The sequence below is a fragment of the Onychostoma macrolepis genome, chromosome 14 (assembly GCF_012432095.1).
Source record: "Onychostoma macrolepis isolate SWU-2019 chromosome 14, ASM1243209v1, whole genome shotgun sequence".
Taxonomy (NCBI): Eukaryota; Metazoa; Chordata; class Actinopteri; order Cypriniformes; family Cyprinidae; genus Onychostoma; species Onychostoma macrolepis.
In genome coordinates, this window is record NC_081168.1 from 27,080,782 (window position 1) to 27,106,679 (window position 25,898).

At 37.2% G+C, this 25,898-nt stretch overlaps 1 long non-coding RNA gene across 1 annotated transcript in view; it reads right to left on the reverse strand.

The window, feature by feature from the left end:
* LOC131553693 (uncharacterized) overlaps positions 1-24,624 on the reverse strand; it is a 48,155-nt gene extending 23,531 nt beyond the window's left edge. The window contains exons 1-4 of the long non-coding RNA XR_009274230.1: positions 24,459-24,624; positions 24,199-24,335; positions 18,294-18,358; positions 17,874-17,992 (exon numbers count right to left, since the gene is read on the reverse strand). This is a non-coding gene — a long non-coding RNA (uncharacterized LOC131553693). The remainder of the gene's footprint in view (positions 1-17,873; positions 17,993-18,293; positions 18,359-24,198; positions 24,336-24,458) is intronic.
* Between the last annotated feature and the right edge of the window lie 1,274 nt (positions 24,625-25,898).

Here is a 25,898-nt window from a genome sequence, read left to right on the forward strand (position 1 = left end):
GGTTTTTTTATAGTCCTTTGTCTCTGCATATTAAGCTGAGGTTGGAGACGCTTTAAAGTTACATTACAAGATAGAAGCTCAATTAGCAGCATTTGTGACTTATTATCAAAACCACATGCCATCCCTTGTTTTCTTAAAAAAAAAAAAAAAAAAGGAAAAAAGATTTAAATCAGCAAAGTAATTTTATGAAAGCACTTTAATTGTTCAGTTAAAACTCGTGTACTATTTAAGTTGTAAATCTGTTTTAATCCTTATTTGTATAGTTATTTAGGGTTTTAAAGTTTATGGTGTTATGCCGCTATGGTAATGAAATAGACATAACTTTACACAAATAAAGATTAGTATGCCATTTTCTACATTTTAAAACCATGTTGTTATAAACAGTCACATCTTGTGGTGTATTTGTAAGAAAAGGAGGGACAAGTGGAAATTGTTATTTGTGGTAATTCATTCAGGCTTTTTTTTTAAGAAACCAAAGGATAAGTCAAAATTATTTTTGTGATAATTAGCCCATCATCAATTTTGTACAGATCATTAATTGTAATACAAATAACATATAACTTTTTTTTAAATGTTTTGCATTAAATAGTATATAATGATAAAATTTTAATAAAATAGGCCCATATGGTTCAATTCAAAATTAATGTTCATATAATTGTCTAAATGTCATAATAATATGTAGCATAATATAATACAATATAATATAATATAATATAATATAATACATTAAATGACTTAACCCACATGCCTTTATTTAATATGAAGACCTTTAACAATCTTTCTGTGCTTTTTGGTACCCCTTTTGGTACCCATTTTTCGACTTACAGGGTCCTCCGTTGTTTTCAGTTGTTTGTCTTAATTTAATGGATTGCATGCATTTGTAAAAAAAAAAAATATATAAATAATTTTATATAAATGTATACTTTCACTGGAGCACCAAACCCCACCCCTACCCTAAATCTACCCACCTCTGAACGTAACAGGCAAATATAAGTGCAATCACAGTTATTTACTGCAAAAACTGACCATAAACAAGCAGTATAAAAGCATTACAAACAAGTCGAGTTGCATTCCAAGTCTTCTGAAGCTATACAAAGTCTTTATGCGAAGAAGAGAGTAAAATATAAGGTTTTAATCGCTGAAAATGATTCCACTCCGTTAACGCACTCACACCTCATTCAAAAGCATACTCCCGTCCCATAGCATGATGTAATCGGTCATGAGACACAAGAGCCAATAGAATTTTACAACCAAGGTTGACATAAGGCTTCTTCTGGCAGTATTTTTTGAAAAGTCACACCCCAACATATATGCAATAATGGCAATGTTATTACCCAATATATAATTTAATTACGACAATAAAATTCCCAGTATTGCGTCAGTATATTGAGGTTAAGGGTTTCCTATTTAAAGCAACGGAGGACCCTGCAAGTCGAAAAATGACGCTAAAGGGGTACCTTGTGCGTCAAAAAGCGACGCCAAGTGGTCCTGACCATGCTTCAATATGTGATGAGTTGGGAGTGAGAACATATTGGTTGTGCACATCGCGATATCGATGCTGAAACGATGTATCGTGCAGCCCTAATCAGGATATCTCAAATACAATGGTGTGAAAAAGTGTTGGCCCTCTTCCTGATTTTTTTTTTTTTTGCATGTTTGTCACACTTTAATGTTTCAGATCATCAAACAAATTTAAATATCAATCAAAGATAACACAAGTAAACACAACATGCAGTTTTTAAATGAAGTTTTTTTATTATGAAGGGAAAACAAAATCCAAACCCACATGGCCCTGTGTGAAAAAGTGCTTGCCACCTCCTATTAAATCATGAAAGAACTGTGATTAACCACATTACTTGTGATTAGATCAAATAACCACAATCACTCGATTAATTGCAACAGGCCTAGTGATAATCAACATTAAAATCACAAATGACTGAGCTTATACTGAACCTGGAATATGCCTTTAAATATATATATATATATATATATATATATATATATATAATTCAATCACCTTTAAAAGTGACATAAAAAGTCCATTAGTATGTGTTTATATTCATGAAGACATAAAGAGGATAGCAGATAAAGACAGAGGTTATTTTTTATGGAAGTCTTAAAAGTACAGCAGCAAAAGTGATGGACTAATTGCAAGGGTCTGAGAGAGGCTAAAATAAATTCTAAATGCATAACTAAAAACATTTAGTAACATTACAAATGAGTGACCCTGTTTTTGCCAAGAACTGTAGGACATTTTCCTACAACATGTGATCAAGATTTTTTATTGGCCTCGACCAACAACACAAACCATTAACAAACCCAGAGGGCAATGAAAAGGTTGATTGGAAATTCACAACCTTTAACCCTAAAATCTCTTTGGTTAATAAGGATGCATACCTGGCAAAATCATGCTCACCTCACAAGTACACTGCATGGAAAAAAGCATCAAAAGCTCTAAAACAATAATACCCCTTTCAAATGACAGAATTCAACACCCACACAGTAAGACCTCATGGCAGAGTGTGAACCAAATCCTCCTCAAAGCATTCATCCTCCTGTCCAAAGCTCACATTGATAACTTGATGACTTTATCCCACATACTCAAAGGCCTCGGACCTTTAGGGCTTCCTGACACCTAACTCAAAGGACATGGAGAGAGTGATGAAAAATCATCAAAAGTATTTATCTTTGTTTAGCTGAGTGCAGCACGTCCAAGCGCTCGCTGATAAACTGGAGCTCGGTGCTGTCATGTGAAGGCAGCTTGTTAAACAGATGATATTCCAGCAGAGATCACAGAAGCTACAGCAGCAGGATACTGTTCTACAAATGGCTTAACCACAGTAAAAGCCAGAGACAATATCATTATACATACTTAATCAACAATGTGATTTACACCCCTGCCCATACACAGGCTGAAAAGCAAGCCAAAAGATGACTTTACGAAAAATAAATAAATAGATAAAAATAAAATGCTGGAATGCAAGGAAGGTATACGATCTCACAGACACTTTAAATAAGTCGTGAGCACCCCCTTTGCAGCCATCGATTTAGAAGCCCGTAAACAGCTAAGCAGCAGCATTCGGGTTGTACGATTATTGTGTTTAAAACCAGTTTTGGAGTCCGTGTCTTATGCTGGTGACACTCTGATCATGACAGGTCAGGGAATAGTTCAGTGAGCGATGTGGGCCTTCCTGTGAGAAGTGCTCTGCCTCAAAGACTCTAACGTGATCAGTGATGTGAGTGGGATTTTGTTAGATGTGCCAGCTACCTTTGAAGCTCTGTTAGGCTGGGTTGGATATTAGTTTTAATTTAATTATGATATTCTTATCTTTCATGCAACCACTCACAGCATATAATCAGATTACGGAGGCAACGGCAATTAAAATCTGAGAACTAACAAGATGATCCGCCCTTCACGCTTGGTTTGTGAGAAACAGTGCTCAATCTGGTTTCAGTTAGTCAGCGCTGTTGCTATGGAAGTGTCCAATGAATGTATCTTCTAAAAACATTTCTGTAAATAAATGGATATTTTAGTTCATACATTACATCATTGAACTTTCATCTATTAACGTATCTTTAAAAAAAAAAAAATTATTAAATGTAGCTAAAATTATGAAGTAGTTTACTTGTTTCCCTAAATAAATAAATAAAATAATAAATAATATTTTTTTTTTCAGTTAACCAACTGCTAAAACAATGATATTATTACTGCCCTGGCATGTGCACAATTATTGCTTTTCAAATAAAGCAACGTGTAGCATATATAATTTTCATATTTGATGGCACATCCTTGACCTAACCACAGGCTCTATTCTCCAGCACAAACGTAACCTTCAAAAATCTAACACAGTTATAAGAAAAGCATGCTGGGAGCTAGAAATCAGTTTAAGCTGTCTGCTGTGTTAATGTAATCAGTTACTGAGTTCACATAGTTTTGTTTTTTTGTTTATTTACATTTTTTTCTCTATTAAGTGCAATTAACTTTAAGTTGTATTTGAGTGAAAGAAACGTGTTCCATTTAGTAAATGTCATAGTTCTGCCTCTAAAATCTGCACATTCAAAGACTTTGCAAAACAGGCAGTATACTGAATCCTGTTGACATGAAAAATCAAGTGGGGAGAACATTGTCCTGCAGACACAATCGTCATCTAACTCCATTTTAATCAACCATACAATTCTTGCATAATTATTTTCATGCAGATTTCATGACCTCATATTAATTGCGAGACTTTGTACTTTTAAACATTCATTTGTCACACCACAGGAGTATTTAAGTAAACATCAGAAAAACTAAAAGCGATTAATAATGGTGAAATGAAGAAACAGTGGACAGTCACCAGCACCTACAATACACATTTCCATATGCACACACACATATTCTACAGTTGATTTTACTGTACTGTTTTTTTTTTTTTTTTTTTTTTTTTGGGGGGGACACTGTGTCTAATGGCATCCCTTCACACCACTGTAAAATTACCGCAATACACAGTCTCGTGACTTATTATTTTATACTCACAAACACACAGAGAGAAAAAAAAAAGAAAAAAGAAAGAAACAAATCCTGAGAATTCCTCAGCATAAGTGACATGTTGGTGAGAGATAGCAACATCTCCACTTGTAATCAGACAATACTGCCTTCGTGAGGCAGCAGAAATTGCTCTGAAAGACTGCCATGGCCATCGGGGGGAAATGAAGCATGGCGGGGGGACACTCTCCAGGCATGTCAGTCCCTGCTCCCCCTCCGACTCACAATCAGTCAAGGAGAATTAAACGAGCAAGGCACTGTGTACTTCTGCATGATTGATGGTTGTCAACAAGCGCAGCCCAGGGCAGAAGAATCACCCTCAAAGACTCTTGTACATTTTGATGCCGAGAATGATCCTCCCACTTCTCACTTGGCGGCTGATCTTAGACCTGACTAGCGATGCTGGATCAGGCACAGAAGGGCAGGGCAGTGGTGCCAAAAAAAAAAATTTAAGAATATGCAGAGCTGTTTTGTTGGAATGAAAATCATTTTAAGTCTGTCAATCTTATGAAAATCTCAATCAATGATCTCCCTGACAGCATGGAATTATTCTTAAATATGGCAACCATGTGATTGAAATCTTTCAGAAATAAAATTCTGAGCCAAATGACATCCAATGCAAATAGCAGGGTACAGATAATAATTATTTAATATTGTTTGGTTGCATGGACAAACTTTGGAACAAAAAAAAAAAAAAAGGAAAGTCTGAAGATACACTTTATGTAACGAGGGCAAGCATACAGACAAGTGAGAGCTGAAACCAAATGCAGATGACGAGTTAAAAAAAAAAAAAAAAATACAAAACATTATGAAGCTACTTGAAAACTATTGAAATTACAAAGAAATTTAGAATATAAAGATTATTATTACGTTTTATTACATTTGTATGGTGCCCGGGAGGGGCCGTCTTCGGTTCACTTAGTTTTGTCGTGGCCACGACATATTAACTTGTGGGAACGTGATAAATTGTCGTGGCCACGAGATATTAATTTGTGGGAACGTCATATTAACTCATGGGAACGTGATATTATGTCGTGGCCTCAAGATGTTATGTTGAGGGAACAACATCCATTTCTCGTGACCTCGACTTCTTATGTTGAGTGAACAACATATTTTTCTTGTGCCCACGAGTTTAATGTGTAAACAAACCTACGTGACCATAGCAACCCGGAATTAGCAGGGATTAATTAATATTTTATTTTGAATTAATAAATTATTACATTATTATAAAAAGTATTACATAATTAAATTATTATATTAACCATTGGCTAACGGACTGTAAGCAATTGCACGCGATGTAACCAGCATTTGAATTAAGTTTATCACAAATATGCTAAATGTTACATAAAGTACATAAAATAAAATAGACCTACAAGAAAACATTTTTATCCATCCCACAGTCTTGCTAGCTATGTGTGTCCATTATAGTTTTTTTCCCCGTAATATTTGTATATTATTATTAGCTATTATTATCATCATTATTATTATTATTATTAGCCTATTATTATATTTTTATATTCGTTTTTTTTTTCCCCTTCATTTTGATCTCTTTACATAACGTTCTGACCAGTTTTGTAAATAAGCCTACTGTAAATGATCGACATAAAACTTTTTGATTATGCTGACTGGAATATATTGCCTATTGGAAATGCAGTTTAATGGTTGAATTTAACACATTTCTCTTTTTTTCTGCTAATTAATAATTATTAATATTATAGCCTACTGCCTAGTGTTTCGTTGAGGAATGAATCATTCACGTAGTTTCATTTGTAAATGAAAACACAACACACACATGTATCATCACGCACTGGCATAAATAGCCTACAATCATAAAGTATTGGCATAATTTTCAGGCGTTTACAGTGCTTGCAAAATATATGGTAGCCTAGCAAATAGCATAATTATACAGAATGTTAATTAGGTAAAGCGAAAGGGGAAATAATAAAATATTATATTTATATGAAATAAATATAAAAATATAGCCCTAACAAGTTAATATAACCTAATAATAATAATAATATACAAATATTAAATTAAATGTTTAATGTTAATAAAAATGTTTTATCCATCTCTGATAATATGGGGTTGGTATGGTCCTGTAGGTTTGTTTATGCATTAAACTCGTGGCCACGAGAAAAATATGCCGTTCCCTCGACATAACATCTCGAGGCCACGACATACTATGATGTTCCCACGAGTTAATATGACGTTCCCACGTATTTTTTTATTTCTATTTTTCTATTCTAGCTGAAAACGCTTAAGTACAAACACATGTACAAATAGTTATCATGCCAATAAAGCACCTTGAAAAATAGTCGATGACACATAAAGGTCGCTGAAACAAGAAATATAATTGTTTTTGCATCTCTCAACCCCTTGAGGTTAAACAAATAAAATTTACCCTACTGAGTGAATGGATGACTTAACGTTGCCCTCGTAAACCTGCTAAATTGTTTTGATCCTCTTTCTAATCAGACACAATCTGCTTTTTAGAAACTGGAAATTGTATTAGGCGATTTCATTGTGAAAAATCCTGGATGGTTCCCCCGTCTCCTGCTGAGACTAAGCAGGCTCTCCAAAAAGCCAGTTCATACCCGCGCATATGGGAGACGGAGATGCAAGCAATAGGCCTGCAAATCCTGCCAGTATGACAAATCCGCATTATGCATTTTCCCTCTTTTTGAAGCCATTCAATTAATTGGGCCATTGGAATCAGAGAATGGAGAAGAATTAGAGAGCTTGTAGACAGATGCGAGGATCTCTGCAGGCCAGGAGATGAAGGAAACAGCATCGTGACCATATCTGAGATGCTGAAGTTTAGTGGGTTCATGTATATTTGGCTTTGTTACATAAAAAGACCCATTTTTGGATCAGACCATATGGGAGAGATGGAAATAGATTTAGTCTCTTGAGCCAAGAGGGAGCCAAAAAAATTCCCCAGATCGACTTGACTCACTCATTATCAAAGTCCCTCAAGTGGCCCTCTGCCCTCCTTTATTCAGGAAGTGGAGGTGATAAAGATTCCACATTGGCTGAGGACAGTAGCCCTTAATGCTGACACCAGACCAGTTTCACTCTTCTATTGGTGAAGGGTTAGACTGGGGTCCAGATCTGGTCCAAGATCAACACACGGAGACACAGACAACTCTCAAAATAATGATAATTTATGCTAATTGCAGCTTCCAAGAAAACAACTTTGAGATCTAAATTGCACTATGCAATAGCAATATTATGCATCTAAAACATGGTGGCATGCCTCTCTTCAAAACAATTTAATAATTTTAGATGTAAAGTGGATAGAGTTAGGGCAGGTATATGTATATACCTTTATATATCAATTATAAAACTATTAGTACAAATATTGTTACAATTTAAAATAACTGTTTTCTGTTTTAATATATTTTACAATGTAATTTATTACTGTGATGCAAAGCTGAATTTGCAGCATCATTACTTTAGTCTTCAGTGTCTCATGATCCTTCAGAAATCATTCTAATATGCTGCTTTGCTCCTTAAGATTTTTTCTTAAAGATTTATTTTAATTATTGAATACAATTGTCCTTCTTAATATACTGGGAACTGATGCATTATTTTTTTCAGGATTCTTTGATGAATAGAAAGTCCAAAATAACAACATTTATTTTAAAAAGTGCATCCATGCACATATACTAATGTGGGTGTGTGGGTGTCTTTTGAGGTGATGTCAGTTACCTGTATGTGGACTCTTCCACAATTTGAACCAATTTTCATTTGCAACACACTTCATTTACATACCAAATTACATAATTAAATTATAAACAATTATATACCTGATAAACTGAATAATTATTACAGTAAAATTATATTAGCATAAATACATTGCCCTACATTGGACATTAATGTTAGATCACCAGGGTTATTTCCCACTGAAAGTAATTCTGTGCACTCCCATGTGGAAAAACTGCTATTCTGAGTCTACGCATGCGAGTTGTTTGTGATTTATTTTCCATTTGACTTCTTTAATTAAAATGTGTCATTAATTTTCCCTCTTTTACACTTTTATTATCACTGTTTAATGGGAAGATCAGGGTTGTTCTCTTGATACTGCGGTAAACAGAATGAAAACATGATGCCAGGCCTCTAAAATCTGCTATTTATTATGTGCCATCAGTTTAGGTATAAACAGGTATTTAGAGTCACAAGCACTGGGTACAGAGGGATTTTAACAAGCTCAGCCACAGCATGATTGCAGTGGCCTTTTTATATGACACAGTTTATGAGACGACTTACTGGAAGAAAGCACTCCTCCTCAATGGATTTTATTTGCAATGTATCATCCACAATTATTGAATGACATATTGAGATGGCTATCTTTTGATTTGACAGACAGGGCACCTTATATTTTAATCCGGTCTGATACTTTTATCTGTATGAACTTGTGTCTTGTTCACAGACTCACAGGAAACCAACAATACTGCAAGGAAATTCTTGATTTAATCACTTGCAATGTGTGTTAGAAACCACAGGGGACTAGATTATGGTACTAATGACTGTGAATATCCTAGATGTTGCATGTGCCTTTGTATTTGCAGGTGTCTAATTATGAATCACTTAAAGTCCCCTTCATTAATGTCTCTTGGATGGAGAATATAATTAGAAAATGTTTTAATTCAATGTGTGGGATTGAGAAAGTCAGTTTGGAATTATATCTATATGTTGAAATGTTTGAAAGACATGTTTCCAAAATCACATTCTCTCAAACAGCCAAAATCTGGTAGCCCCCAGGGTTGTAATTATGTTATCCGAGGGATCCCTTGTTCTTTTGTTTCACCAGTGGTGCACCTGCAGTGTATGACAACATTTGAAAACATCATTTATCCACTGACACCGAAATCTAAATCTACCATTTCTGATTTGACCCGCAACCTCCCACACGAATGATGCTTCTGAGAGTTTTTTCTCCATTTAAAAAAAAAAAAACTATTCAGAAGCAGATCACCCCATACTCATGAGCTATTTTATGTTAATAGCTCATGATCAATTCATGAGCAATTTGGTTCATTCTAGCTAGGCAACCTTGTTAGAGTACATTTCAACTTCCTCAAATTACCTCCAAGGCACTTCGAATGCAGTTGATTATTCTGAGGTCATGATCCTTCAACACCGAGTCAAGTTAATAAACCTGTTGTGCACTAGGGAAATGGGGTCAATGCTTTAATCAGCTATACACACATTCAGGTTTTTTTTTTTTTTTTTAGATAGATTGTGGCAAACATTGTGAAAATCCACTCAAGGCTACATTTCTAAACCTAGTTTCCAAACCTAGTTTCCCTATTCTCTAATGCATTTATAGATTTTTACCAAGCCTTGTCCACACATTTAACTGTTTTGGGCAAAACAAGAGAAAAGTTGATTACTATGTACCATTATTTTTGTACCTGCATCTAAATGGTGAGTTAAAACATGTGCACATGCTCAGGACATATTTATACGAGCTGTTGGCTCACACACTCAATTTTGAGTTCGACTGAGATCATGATCTCACTCCCCCTCGCTCACCCCTACTTTCCTCGCTACACTCATGTAAAAAGTAAAAGACCAATAAAATATTGAAAAAGAAGCCTTGTAACACACTGGCTGGTGCAGTTGTAGCCATTGGTGTATGAAGCATCCCAGCAAGCCCTAAATAGTGTTTGTAATGTTTATCTGTGACACACAGAGCACAATAGAATTTTCTTTCATCCCACCTTGAGATACATGTTTTAAAAATGTCAAAATACTGGTGAATGAAAATAAACATCAGTGCAAGGTCAGAAGAACAAAAACAACATTGTTACAGTCATTCTGTTTGGACTGATGCATTGTCCACATTGATTTATTTGTATAATTTTATACTATTTTATGTACATTTATGTGGGTATATACAGTATGTGTACATACTATGCTTTAATAGATGTTTCAATAGGTTAGGCCTAAAGAAAACACTATTATTAACACTGCTTAGGTGTTAAATATGTGTGAACTATGTGTATCTTATTTAAATTGTGTTTACATTTTGTTGATTATAATTAAAGGATTTGCAAGTATGCAGAACAGTCAGTGCAGACTGAATGAAAACTTTGGTATTAAGTTGATTCTGACTAACTTAAACATCCATTACTAGTATTTGTACACTCTAAAAAATGCTGGGTTAAATACAACCCAGCACTGGGTAAATATGGACGAACCCAGCGACTGGGTTGTTTAGACCCAGCGGTTGGGTTACTGGCCAGAAGGTTGGGTTAAACATTTAAACCAACTGTTGGTTGAAAACAACCCAGCATGTGTTCTGTCCAATATATACCCAGCACTGGGTTGTATTTAACCCAGCATTTGAGTGTAGTGTGTAGTGACTTGGTCATATTGCAAGACATGGCTGGTCAGATGATCTCAAAATGTGGAGCCCTAGGGGATCAAGGTTTGGCTCTTTAGTTTTGTCAGTTATTACATCTTAACTATTACAGTACAGGGGCAAAAAGGATCTTTCATCATTGTCGGCCTTTCAAAAGTAGTCATACATTGATGTGAAATATTCCAAACGATGTCAAATAGTTGATTACAGTTCATTGACACACTAGTGTGATTTTCAGATAAGCATATGAACATAATAATAAGAATGTAATGGATGTCTGTCGAGTGAGTATTTGTTGAGTTAAATATGTTAATGACATTTGCCATCACCAGATGCAGCCCACTCTGACCCTTATACTTCGAGAGGCGAGAGATACTTCATCAGCTTGGCCTAGTTTTAATTCAGTGCTGCACCTTTTCTCTCTTTCTATCTCACTTTCATTTCAGAGAGAGAAAGAACCTTCAAAGGCCACTGACTATATTTCAGATTCATTAAATCTTGCATAATGGTGAGTCATGTTTAAAGAAGAATCACTGTCTGGACTTCCGTGAAAACAGCTCATATTCGTACCTCATTATAGCCTCCATATTTGTGGGAGCCTCTGAATTTATGCATTGAAGCTACATAATGTTTAATGAAATGTCGAACCTAATTACTCAGGGCTTCATCTAATTCCAAGCTCAGAGATTCTCAGTATAACTGAAGGGCATTGCTTGGCAGCATCTTTGTCATTTCCTGCTTTTTTTACACTTGAGGTTATATGCCTGAGTGTTTGTCTATTTTCGCTTTCAAATGCCTCAATGTCTTCATCATCTTGTTTCCAACATTCAAATTAAAACGTTAAAGTGAAAACTAGAATTAATGAACTCATCCATTAAATGAAATAAATGCAAGGCAAAGCAGAGAGAAACAAGTGGTAGTCTGAAGCGAATCTGAAGCAAATCGAAGTCTACAGAGGATGCTGGCAGTCACCTTGCGAGGTTGTGCCTGGAGTAGTAAACACACGCGAAGCATACGGTGTCTTCAGTATCCCAAAGATGCCGTGGCAGATGGCCGCACATCTCATTACGGAATGCCAGCACCCTTGGCACTGGCGCTCTAAATGCCATTGTTGCTGCTCATGCGAGAGCTGTGCAGGGTCAGCGCTTCTAACCTTGCAAAAGCTGCCATAATCCCTTGCTCAATAGCCTGTCATTTCACCCTGTTACCTGGCGTTAAAGTTAAGAGGGTCCTCCATCTGTAAGAGCTGATGCTATGTCCAAGTTTTTTCAGCTCTGCCTTCCTTTTCCAGTCAGTCGGGCATGCAATGGGAAAAGCATGGAGACGCTGAAGAATTCAATCTCTCTAGTTCAATCTCACGAAAACATGTTGTCACGTTTTATCCTAAAAAGATAAGGCATGTATATATTACTTTTTAATAAGTATAAATTAAAGGTAGTAATTTATGTTTACCATTAAAATAAAATAATTACCATTACCGTTATTAATCATTATTTACTTTTAGTATCTCAGTATCTTAATATAGCTACTGTATATATGGCTGTATCATTTTGGTCAACATCTATAAGCTTTTCAATTCTGCTTGTGCAAGCATACTGCTCTCTATGTGATTGCCCCATCCTACAATACCACATTCAGCAGTCTAACATACAGCAGTAAATGTTATGATGAGCCTTTTGATATGCCCTGCCTAAACTTATGGCTTCAATAGGAGATATGTCAACACCGGACATAAAACTACACCCAGCAAGTGATTATATGGGTTTTTAGCTGACCTCCTCTTATATCCAAGACTATTTATGTTTCTAATGCAGTCAAAGGAAGGGTGACTGTATTAGGCAAATCCAGGCTTTACCCAGCACTAGCAGATTCATTATGAATAGGTCATCACTGAATGTACAGAACTTGTTTTACTCAGCACGCCTTATTCACATGGTGCTCTTCATTAACACCACAGCTAGAATCCAGCATGACTGTGGAAATATCACTACACAGTCACACGCCAGATGCACAACAGTGTCTGTGTTTGTTTCCTTTTCCTGTTGCTGCTCTATCACTACAGATTGTTTCTCTTCCTTCTGTTCCTTTTCCTTCTGTTCTGGTTGAATATACAGTTTAAAATACAAAAGGACAAAAAAGTGACTTCTAAAAAGGACTTACACATTAATAAATCATTTTGGAGTTTTTTTATTTATTTTCTTTTTCTTTAAGACATCTAAGTAAATCAGAAATGAGCAATACTGCATTCCTGTGCTTACACTTTGACCTCTGTGCAAAACTTGCTGCCTTGATGAACAACATGCCAAAATTACAGTTTACGGAGGTAAGCAAATGATAATATATACTGTACATTTCCATATAATTTTTTTAAAGGTGTACTAGCAAAAAAAAAAAAAAAAAACCCTGAAAAAACTCTGAAAATTCACTTGTTGTCAGCCCAACTGAGAAAATGCAGTGCGTCTTGTTATTTTCATGGTTTTGTTGAGTGAGCAGACTGCACTTCAATGTCAAATTCTTTCAAGGACTCTTTATAAAAACAGTCAGAGTAATTACATTCTCTACATCCATACACTGCTAAGTTCATCCACACCGACTACAACATCAGTTTCAAATCGGTTCATTGGACCAGCTGAGGAAAGAGAAAGGAAGTTGGTGTGATGCTGTGTAAAACATTGCCTCACTCAGCAGGTATGGTGTAATGGGATTTCACAGTGTAGCCAAGCACTTGCAGGGGTTTGATCATATTTTCTGTCTCAGGCTATGACACATATTCCAGAACACGATTCTCTATATTTTGAATAACTAAACTTTGTTCAGCCCAAATTGAGTAAATTGAATAAACAAAGTTTGGTAAAGTTTTACCAAAGTTGTTACTAAAGAAATATTTTTCTTTCTTTAGTCAATTATGCCGATTATGTTGTTGTGTATTCCTTTGAGACCATGTGCCACTAATGGTTATAGTTTCCAACCAAATGGTCATACTTACAACATACAAAAACACAATCAACCACTTTACCACTCTAAATGTGATACTAAATGGACTCTACTTATGTGAACATAGATGCATTTTGTTGTTCTCATGGTGCTTCTAATGGCCTGCCACTTACAGGAGCTAAAGATTGATTTTTAAGACAGTCTAACAATTCCGGTACCTGTGGCTGCCAAGGAATCAAAGTGCAATGACTCTGGAATTAAAAGATCCCCTTGAGTTGTTATGCTTTATGCATAAAAGCTGCTCTGAACATAATCCATTTTCCCCAATGGAAAATTCAGTTCTGCCTTCATTTGTTGACTACCAGGCTCGAAGCAGACGTCTAAGTATTCCACACGTGTAAGAGTTAAGTGGGCCACATCAAGTTCCCCTAATCAAACACTCGTGTCCTCTCGGCCTTTTCCCTACGGTCAAGTCATCTTTCCACAGCTGCTGGAGTCAGTGCAATGAGGCAGAGCGCGGCGGCATGCATTAGTTCATTCCGTCACAGTCCACACCTGGCTCTCCGGCGGAGCCTGAGCTCCTATTATTGCCATATGGCAGGGTTCCATCAAGCCCTCTGCATGGAGGCTTCCCCCATAATGCAACACAGAGACAACGTGAGGACAAAAGCTCAGCAGTCATCAGGAGAGAGTGTTCTTAACTCCTACGACTTGCTTGCTTTCTTCCCGCTAGCACCGATCCCTTATTTTCATAGTAACATCTTTCTAGGCAAACTCGGAAGGCCTTTCCCATGACCTGGAGTAAGAGTCAATTTTCCCAAGGCTCAGATAGTTGAGAACCTGAAGGATAAAACTTAAATCCCTGCTCTCTAAATCCTGCCCAATACTTCCTTCAGTGAGGAAATATAATATCGTTGCTGCGTCTGCAGGCAAGTTGTCAAAACTAGTTGCAGCAGGGTCCGGAAGATAGACTTAACCCTGCTGTTTTTTTATGTAACCACAGTAATGCAAAATTAAATCAAGTCTCCGCCTGAAAATATATGAGGCATGTTTTGGAAGAATTCTTCCGCTACATTACTTTAATGCAGTGCCGGCATCTCTTAAAGCCCTTGTGTGTATCAGGAGAATTCGGTTTATTACAGAACGCCCCCATTCTCAGACTGCAATTCCAAGTGAATATATTCGAAAACTCTACAAATAAGCAAATGAGATTCAGAATAAACGCTGAGTTTCTCAGTGCCACCCAGGGGTATTGTGCACAGCTGTCTCGCAGAGAGAGTTTCGTGGGCGAATGTGTGCGCGGGAAACAATGGCGCATGTTTGTCCTTGATTGAAGCCGCCGCTTTCTAAAACTGTCATGCTGGTCTCAGCTGACTGAATGTCCCCCCACCCTCCTGGAAATCTTGCCAATCAATTAATCGCTGACCTTCGTGATTCGCACATTCAGACCTTTTGTAGGAAATTCAACCTTGGTTGTGAATGCTGGGAGAAGCCCAACAAAAGCGTGGGGTGACATTGCCCACTTCATCTTGTCGAACACCCTTTTACAACCGCAGCTCAGTCTCCTAATGCACCAGCCTACACAGTGAGTGAGAAGAAGCTTTGAAAAGAAGATTTTCCCAAGACGCACTGTAACCGAAGGTCGGCCTGACAATGGCCAACTTATATATAAGTTGTACGCTTTGCAATTTGTATTTCTGTTCGTGTAACAGGGACCTTTGCCCTGTGGTATTAACCAAGTGAGTTCAGGTGCAGGGGAGTATTTGAAAGCCAACGCAAAGGAACACCAGATTATATCTTTTGTAATGGCTAAAGACAGACTTGTCCTTGACCAACTTGTTAGCAGAGGTGACGCACTCATGAACACAGTTACAATGAGCACAATCATTCCAGGAACAATCAGTGTTCCATCTTTCGGCAAATCCTTGAGACCTCTAGGACTTTCACGACGAGAGTTTAAAAAAGCCTCAAATAATGCAGTGCACTGAAATCAATTGGCCCTGGTCACTCAAAAATCAATGAACCTTTTAAAAAGTTATCGATGACCTGAGACACTTGCGGTAAGGTTCTGTCATTGAGTACATGGAATTTGAAGTCAATTGTGACCTTCACAGTTCTAAAAAGTGGAGGATAAAGGGGTACTTAAGAAAGATTAGACTCACACCTCTGTTCTTGAGCAGAGCTGAAACATTCTCTCTCTCTCTCTCTCTCTCTCTCTCTCTCGAATGATGTCTCACCACACAGAAGAAATGGGTCTTGGAGAGAAAAATCAAAAATCTCCCATGAACCTCATCTCCCCAAGCCGCATGTGGCTGGTCCCTTGACACATTATATTAATTAGGAAAAGACTCTGTCAGAGACATTACTCTGACTCTGTAACTTTAATGACTTCAACCTCAGCACCCAATCTAATTTTAATATTGTTTTATTTTAATTCGTACTTAATTGAATCGGAAATATACCAGACAATCCCCACCGGCATCTGTCCACCCTGACTGAAATACTTTTACAGAGATTTTTGTGAGAAACTGTTTCTTTCTTTATAAAAGTTGAGCTACTGGGAGCTACTGTTCTCGTAATGAGCTTTTAAACTCCATTATTCATTCTATTTCTGGGCTCATCAAATTGGCTTCAAAGAAAGAAAAAAAATCTTAACCTGAGTCTTGTCTAATGTATGTGCATGTGTCTTTTTAAACAACATCTCAAGGCAGTTCTACTCTCTATTCTACCTACCTACCCAACTTTTTTTTAAACACAACATTCAAGACAAATTGATTGGTGAATCTAGAAAATCACTAAGAATAAACTGCATGGCCTGTTTTAGCAATTGATTCACTAAAATAATTGTGCAAATCAGGTAACAGTTCAAATAGCCCGAAAATGTGTGCAATTTGCACTCCTCAGTTCCCCATATTTCAGGCCACTCTGAGTGCTAGTTTGTAAAGGTATACTTTACAAGGACAGTATAGCACCACACCAGAGCAAACCACGCAGCTGAATCGGCTCTTTAACATGCATAAAGTGTGCTTGTTTGTATCGTACACCTGGATATATGCCCAATTATAATTTATTTGATCAGGTTTTGATAAATTACTTTTATTGAAATTGCCTTGAAAATATACAATTATCTCTTTATAAAATTCTGTTTACCTGCCTTCTTCATACAGCACAGCATTAAAAGCAAAAGGTTTTGTGACAATGACTTAATATGGCTCAGCACCATTTTAGCTGTTTATTTGTTGCCTGTTCAACTTGAGGTTGGGTAGTGGTAAGATAAAAATGTTGGTGCTGAAATATCACATGCAGAAGAGGTGTAACTATTTAGAGTCAGCCACACCCAATGTGCTAACAAAACTTATTAAGGCTTGAATTTAAATGTTTAAATACAATTATTTTAAAGACTTAAAATAATAAATACAATTATGTTTAAGTTATCCTAGGTATATGACTTTCTTCTTTCAGATGAATACAATAGTTATACTAAAAAAAAAATGGCCTGGCTCTTCCTAGCTTTATAATGGCAGTGAATTAAGATTCAAAGTCCAATAAAACTGCGTCCATACATTATAAAAAAACACTCCACATGGTTCTGGGCGGCTAATAAAGGCCTTCTGAAGTGAATTAATGTGTTTGTGTAAGAAAAATATACATATTTAAAACTTTATAAACCATAATCTCTAGCTTCCGCTATCTGGTGTGCATGCGTACAGTACGTGAGAGAGTTGCATTCCAGCAATTCCACCATTCAAGCGCAAGAAGTAGATAAAGATTTCAATTCGGTACTTGTGCACTGTTTTCTGTGCGCACAGAAATGTTCATAAAGCCTGTACTTTGTTTGTTTTACACATTTTGTTATGTATTATACATAACTGACACATTTGAAACATTTACATATGTACAAAACTTTTGAATTTATATATTTTGCTCATTTAAGATATGCAAATCAAATCAATTGCAATACTTCTTTTGGAAAATGCACATCTGATCGGTCAACCACACAACCAACAACCTCTTCATCCCACTGTGATCGAACTGAGAACTCACCCACAATCTTTTTGTGTCAGCCAGGTGAGGAGTGAACTTGAGCCAAGTGTCTTTTCTGTGTGGAGTTTGCATGTACTTGCTGTAACAGTGTGGGCTTCCTCCAGGTGCTCCAGTTTCCCCTAAAGTCCAAAGACATGCAGGTTAGGTGAATTGGATACAGTAAATTGGCTGTAAGAGTGAGTGTGAGTGTGTGTCCCAGCAATAGGGTTGCACAAGTTATTGCCCTTTCAGTGCTGAGTTGCGTCAGAAAGGGCATTCGGAGTAAAACCTGTGTCAAATAATGGACCTTTTTCGTATTTTAAAAATGTTATGTAGCACAAAAAAATTATATACACCTGCTTTCGCATTTACGCAATATACTGCAGCCAAACCTGACTCCTTTTTACATGCAAATTACTCTGAATTTACTCATATACTTACGAAAGTTTCATGAATGAGGCCTAATGTGTGGATAACTCCACTATGATGACCCCTAGCGGAACCAGCTGAAGGGGAAAGAGAGAGAGGTGAGCAAAGAGCTGAGGAAGACTTGCATAAGCAAAGTTATGAACGTTGATGCTGTCTTAAGTCCAATAGTGCTAAAGACATGTTCTAGTCAGTTTTGTAGAGTCTTCTAGCAGCTGCTCTAAATCTCCCCAAGTAATTAAAAGTTCCTCAGTTCTGGAGGAAGTCCACACTGTTCCAGGGCCATAGATGGGCCACTTTTGATTGCTTCCATTATCCTCATTTGTAAGTCCCTTTGGATACATGTAAATGTAAGAAAAAAACAAAACTAGTCCTGAATCAACTGGTGTCAAAAGCACATAAACTCACCGCAGATCACGTACTTCTAGAAATCTCAGTTTGGGCTAAAAGAAAACTGCATCACATTCTGTATGTCACTGATTAGCATAACACACACTTTCAGGAACATCATGCTCTCTCACACACACACACACACACTACCTCAATATAGATGCAATGCACCCTAAATATCCTTGTTTCTACCAACATGAGGAAGTGAGAATACTGTTGTTTTGACAGCAAATAAATAGAAAATAATGTGTGTTAGTAATTTGAATAATAACCTCAGACAATATTGTGTAAAGTAACATATTACTTCACGTTACAAAACCTACATGTTAACTAACATGTTGATAATGGTAATGCAAGTATAAATTGGACAATATAATGTGAACATTTGTGTATGCCATTAACTAACTAACTAACTAACTATACAGGTGCATCTCAATAAATTAGAATGACGTGGAAAAGTTTTTTTTATTTTTTTTATAAAAGTTAATTTATTTCAGTAATTCAACTCAAATTGTGAAACGTGTGTATTAAATAAATTCAATGCACACAGACTGAAGTAGTTTAAGTCTTTGGTTCTTTTAATTGTGATGATTTTGGCTCACATTTAACAAAAACCCACCAATTCACTATCTCAACAAATTAGAATACTTCATAAGACCAAAATGTAAAAAAAACAAAACTAGTCCTGAATCAACTGGTGTCAAAAGCACATAAACTCACCGCAGATCACGTACTTCTAGAAATCTCAGTTTGGGCTAAAAGAAAACTGCATCACATTCTGTATGTCACTGATTAGCATAACACACACTTTCAGGAACATCATGCTCTCTCACACACACACACACACTACCTCAATATAGATGCAATGCACCCTAAATATCCTTGTTTCTACCAACATGAGGAAGTGAGAATACTGTTGTTTTGACAGCAAATAAATAGAAAATAATGTGTGTTAGTAATTTGAATAATAACCTCAGACAATATTGTGTAAAGTAACATATTACTTCACGTTACAAAACCTACATGTTAACTAACATGTTGATAATGGTAATGCAAGTATAAATTGGACAATATAATGTGAACATTTGTGTATGCCATTAACTAACTAACTAACTAACTATACAGGTGCATCTCAATAAATTAGAATGACGTGGAAAAGTTTTTTTTTTATTTTTTTTTATAAAAGTTAATTTATTTCAGTAATTCAACTCAAATTGTGAAACGTGTGTATTAAATAAATTCAATGCACACAGACTGAAGTAGTTTAAGTCTTTGGTTCTTTTAATTGTGATGATTTTGGCTCACATTTAACAAAAACCCACCAATTCACTATCTCAACAAATTAGAATACTTCATAAGACCAAAATGTAAAAAAAAAAAAAAATTTTTAGTGAATTGATGGCCTTCTGGAAAGGATGTTCATTTACCGTATATGTACTCAATACTTGGTAGGGGCTCCTTTTGCTTTAAGTACTGCCTCAATTCGGCGTGGCATGGAGGTGATCAGTTTGTGGCACTGCTGAGGTGGTAGCAGAAGACATTGCACCCCAACACCAGCAGAAGACATTGCACCCCAAATCATACCAGACTGTGGAAACGTAACACTGGACTTCAAGCAACTTGGGCTATGAGCTTCTCCACCTTTCCTCCAGACTCTAGGACCTTGGTTTCCAAATTAAATACAAAACTTGCTCTCATCTGAAAAGAGGACTTTGGACCACTGGGCAACAGTCCAGTTCTTCTTCTCCTTAGCCCAGGTAAGACGCCTCTGATGTTGTCTGTGGTTCAGGAGTGGACAACTGTAGCCAAATTCCTTGACTCCTCTGTGTGTGGTGGCTCTTGATGCCTTGTCCCCAGCCTCAGTCCATTCCTTGTGAAGTTCACCCAAATTCTTGAAGCAATTTTGCTTGACAATCCTCATAAGGCTGCGATTCTCTCGGTTGGTTGTGTATCTTTTTCTTCCACACTTTTTCCTTCCACTCAACTTTCTGTTAACATGCTTGAATACAGCACTCTGTGAACAGCCAGCTTCTTTGGCAATGAATGTTTGTGGCTTACCCTCCTTGTGAAGGGTGTCAATGATTGTCTTCTGGACAACTGTCAGATCAGCAGTCTTCCCCATGATTGTGTAGCCTAGTGAACCAAACTGAGAAACCATTTTGAAGGCTCAGGAAACCTTTGCAAGTGTTTTGAGTTGATTAGCTGATTGGCATGTCACCATATTCTAATTTGTTGAGATAGTGAATTGGTGGGTTTTTGTTAAATGTGAGGCAAAATCATCACAATTAAAAGAACCAAAGACTTAAACTACTTCAGCCTGTGTTCATTGAATTTAGTTAATACACGAGTTTCACAATTTGAGTTGAATTACTGAAATAAATGAACTTTTTTCACGGGATTCTAATTTATTGAGATGCACCTGTGTGTGTATATATATATATAGATATATATATACACACACACGTGTGTGTGTGTGTGTGTGTATTGTGATGTTCCAGTGGGTAACCGGTTAATTCTGAGTTGCAGGTGATTGGCTGAAGGGAGTGGTTTCACACCTGAACGGAATCATGGCGCTCCTATGAAAGACTGGGACAACTCTTCCAGAGAGAGGAGGAGGAGGAGTAGGAGTAGGAGTGGGACTGGGGACTGGGGACTGGGGACTGGGGACTGGGGACTGGGGACTGAGGACTGAGCTTTTGCTGTCTTTGTTTGCTCCGTATTTCGGGTTCTTCATGAGACTATTGGAGAACTACTGAGATGTGAGAGATAAGGGAGATCATCTATATTATATATATATATATAAATTATTATTATTATTATTTATAAAAAAAAAAAAACTTTTTTTAAAACTAGCAATTGTGGTTGTATATCAGTGTAGTAAAAATTGTGTTCAGCAGTGTTTAGTACAAGCCATGGGTGAAATGGGTGACTTGCAAGACTTTCAAAAAGGGGCAAATCATGTGAGCCTTACAGAGGCATCTGTAACCTTAACAGCCTGATTGTTTGGTGGATTAACAATCATTCTATATGATTATGACTGAGTACACAAAGCATGACAAGACTTTATCACTGAAGAAGAATAGTGGGTGAAAAATGAATGATAGATACCGTCAAACACTAAGAAGGACTGTGACCAAACAACACTGCAGCAAAGTGACAGCAAATCTCAATATTCACTCTGAAAACCTGTTTCCACAAAAAACGACCACAGAGAACTTCACAAAACCGACATCCATGAAAAAGCTGTAATTACTAAAATCACAGGCATCAATGCTAAAATGCAAAAAAAAGTTGGTGATGATCACAAAACCTAGAAAATTGGAGGGCCAAGATGAACTTCAACATCTGTCCTGGCCAGACAAATCACATGACTTGAATATTATCAAACCACTGGAAAAGAAGAGTGAGAAGCCAATTTCTTCCTTTAAAGGGGTCATATGATGCGATTTCAAGTTTTCCTTTCTCTTTGGAGTGTTACAAGCTGTTCGTGCATAAATGAGATCCCTAAAGTTGCAAAGACTAACGTCTCAAACCCAAAGAGATATTGTTTATAAAAGTTAAGACTCAACCACGCCCCCCTAAAACGGCTCATTCAAACACGCCCCCACATGTCTACGTCACGATGTGGAAATATTTGCGTAATGCCGCCCAAATGTGCACGCAAAGAAAGAAGGCGTGGTTTCAGTAACCGCAGTTAGTGTTGATGCAGCCATGTCAGGGAGACGCTGTGTGTTTCTATGCGAAAGCAAAAGCACTTTATTTGGCCTTCCGAAAGTAGATGCAATTAGGAATCAATGGTTAAGATTGGTTTATAACACACCAGCACAACCTAAATGTTCGAATTTGTGCAACGCATTTTATGGACAACTGTTTTGTGAACCTAGTAGAGTACAAGGCTGGCTATGCACAAAGGCTATTTCAAAAAAAAAAAAAGGGTAAATTCTGACTTTGCTATGACAATCTGGCACTTATGAATCAGCGGCTGTAAGTATGTTTTGTTATTAGTTTGCGTCGTGTGTGTGGGGTAGAGGTCTTCATGGAGGACCCGAGGACCCGGGACCCGTACGGATTCGTGTCTTTATTTTAACACGATATAGGTCGGCCGGGTCCGGGTCGGGTCCCAATCTATTACTTCGGGTCCCGGGTTTTGTAACTTGCAGTTTGTAAAATTAGGATGAGAAAATTGTGTGGAAATAAGGTGAAAGAAGAAAAAAAAAAGAAAAAAACCCTGCGTTACCTCAGCCGCCAGAAGCAGAGCGCGGGCGGAGTTAATGTACACGGTGATCATGGATTCCTTCATGAGTGATTTGAAAAAAAAAAAAAACCTGAAACAAAACTGAAGAGACGCACCTGTTATTGAACACGCACGCAGTAAAGTGTAATGCATTTCTTGTTCTGCACGTTTTTTGCTAAAAAATAATTGCTCCGAGTCTTTATTACAACCAGCAAAAAGTATTGTTATTATTGCGGAAACGCAACAGTCGAAGTTGACTCAAGATGGAGGAAAAAAAAAAAAAAAAACTGTGAAGTTAGTCATCCGTCACTGACCGTGACAGCATGTAGACTTTTAAAGCAATAATCAGTGGATTAAGCAGGCTCTTTCAGTCAGCAATAGAGAGGAACGAACAGCCAACATGGATGGAAATTTATTGGCTAGGAGGATTGTATGCATCGCAGTCAGGGACAAGGCTACTAACAGTAGTAAGGGATTTTTTTTTTGTTTTTTGTTTTTCTCGCAACTTGTTATTGACTTAATAGCAGTTTGCTGTGCAATATGTGCCAATCGGGTGCAGTCGGGTCTGTGTCTTCCCAGCCGGGTCCAACTTTCGAATAATGGTCGGGTCTGCGTCGGGTCCGGGTAGTACATTTAAGGCATTTCTCGGGTCTTCACGGGTTCAGTACCACTTTCAAATAAAACACGGGTGCGGGTCAAACGAATTTTTGGACCCGTGAAGACTTCTAGTGTGGGGAAAAGGGTCCCATCACAGCGGAGTGCATAGCCCATCAGAAATCGTCTTAACTGCGGCTTGTGTACTGCAAATACATACGGGCATCATCACTGTGTCTGTCACGCCACTCTGTTCCCCTCTTGGGCTTGGCCAGCTCACGATTATGGAAAGGGGCGTTACATTTCCGGCGCATGCTTGTGGTGTTCGACCAATCACAATACACTGGGTCAGTTGGCCAATCAGAGCATACTGCACTTGTCGGAAGGAGGGGCTTTTTTTAGAAAACGACGTGTTTGAGAGAGGCGGGGCATAGAGGAACTATAATAATTTACAGTATTTGAAAAATAATGTGTTTTTTTAACATTAAAGCATGTCAACATATTCTGTTACACCAAATACACATAATAATGATCTTTAAAATAGCATCAAATGACCCCTTTAACACCTCGACGCAACTGGCATGTTCTGATATTCTATTGGAGACTATTCAAAAGTTGAATTAATATTTTCTTTACAATGGAAGCTGTATTAAATACAATTGTTAGTAAAACACATCAATAAAGAAATATTGTCGTCAGCACCGATAGCCCTGTGGGGAGCGCGCTGACATTGCCATTGTGTTACAGGCGTTCCAAGTTTGAATCCCGGCTCAAGGACCTTTCCTGATCCCGCCCCCTTCTCTCTCTCCCATTTCCCTTCCTGTCAGCTCTGATCTGACCTATCGTAATAAAGGCAAAAATGGCAAAAATAAATCTTAGAAATATATATATATTTTTTTTATTTCCCAGGTGTTCACATTATACAAACGTATATTTGAGAACATTAATATCTCGTGACATACCTTACTTTCTGGTCTGGCACATACAGGTATTTTAAACTGTCTGCTATGGCCAAGGTCTTGTAATGTACCTGCTGGAGAAACAAATGTGAAATGTGTGACCAAACAGATAGAGCAGCTCCATTACTGTCCCAGACTCTTTGGATTCAATGCCAAAGAAAATGCAGAGTGGTATTCTATTCTAAACAAACCTACACATCTTCTGCACACTGCTCTATTTTGGGGCACTTGTACGCATCAGCTTTTCCCAATAAAGTTTTATTTTTTGCAAGAAGTGCCACTGGGGATCTGTAATGCTTGCCATGAAGCATTACAACGCCTCTTCTACTCTGCCTTCACACCCACTTGCATGTTACTCCAGGCTTTTTACCCCTGTGAGGAGTAATTATATTGTGCTAGGAGACTTCCTATCATTAAAGGAAATTCAGATTTCACAATCAGTGTCACAATCATATCTGATTTCCCAATCCCATCTACTGTATATTTTTGCCATTCAAAGTTTGGTTTGAATTTACTATGTACATATACATATGTGTATTTCTTTTTGAGAAATGCATGGAATGTGTGCTTTACCAAACGGTGTTTTCAAAAAAGATTTAATAAGAAACAAGTAGCCTATAACGAAATACGACACATTATTTGTAAAATATCTCAGATGCTGAATCTTATTTATTTACTTACTTACTTAGGCTACTTCCTTGTGTTTATTTGTTTGTTCTAAACACTGCCAGGCAATAACAGAACAGTAATGATGGTTATAATAAGCTAATGTAAATGCTAATACCGTGGTATGGAATAAGTGCCATATTCGTGTACAGTACCATTAGATCCTCAGGCATGTTTGTGGCCTTTTAGTGTTTTTTCTATTTATTTAGTCGGAAAATGTCTTTACCTGCAGTAAAGCGTCGTTCACAAGCTTTAAATACCGATCTTTTTCGTCGCTAGAACACGATAGGGCGCTATGCAGGCTTCGTTGAATACATCTTTGTAAATGATCACTTAATTTCTACGACGCTCTTTTTGTTAATGAAAGTGACAACGAGAGTTAAAAAACAGGAAAATCATTTTTTGGGGGGCAGTGCCGGGGCTAAGCAAGTTTCTGATGAGGCTATAGCCCCGTCAAGCCCCGCCCTAGCGCCGCCACACACAGACTTCAGACATGACTCATTCTGTCATATTTATAATGTCTATGACTTAAATAATATCATATTTATAATGACTGTGTTTATTTATTTATTTATTTATTTATTTGGATTTTAAGTGTTGCATACTTTGACATTAAAAAAATCATTAATATACTGCTTGTTTGTTGTTAGTTCAAACATTTAGCTGTTAGTCTACATATCCCTGTAGCCCAGAAAATGTAAATACCCAGCATGAATTTATATTCGACTAAGAAAAGTTGAACCCAGAGAGGGGAATCATCATACCACTTAGATGTAA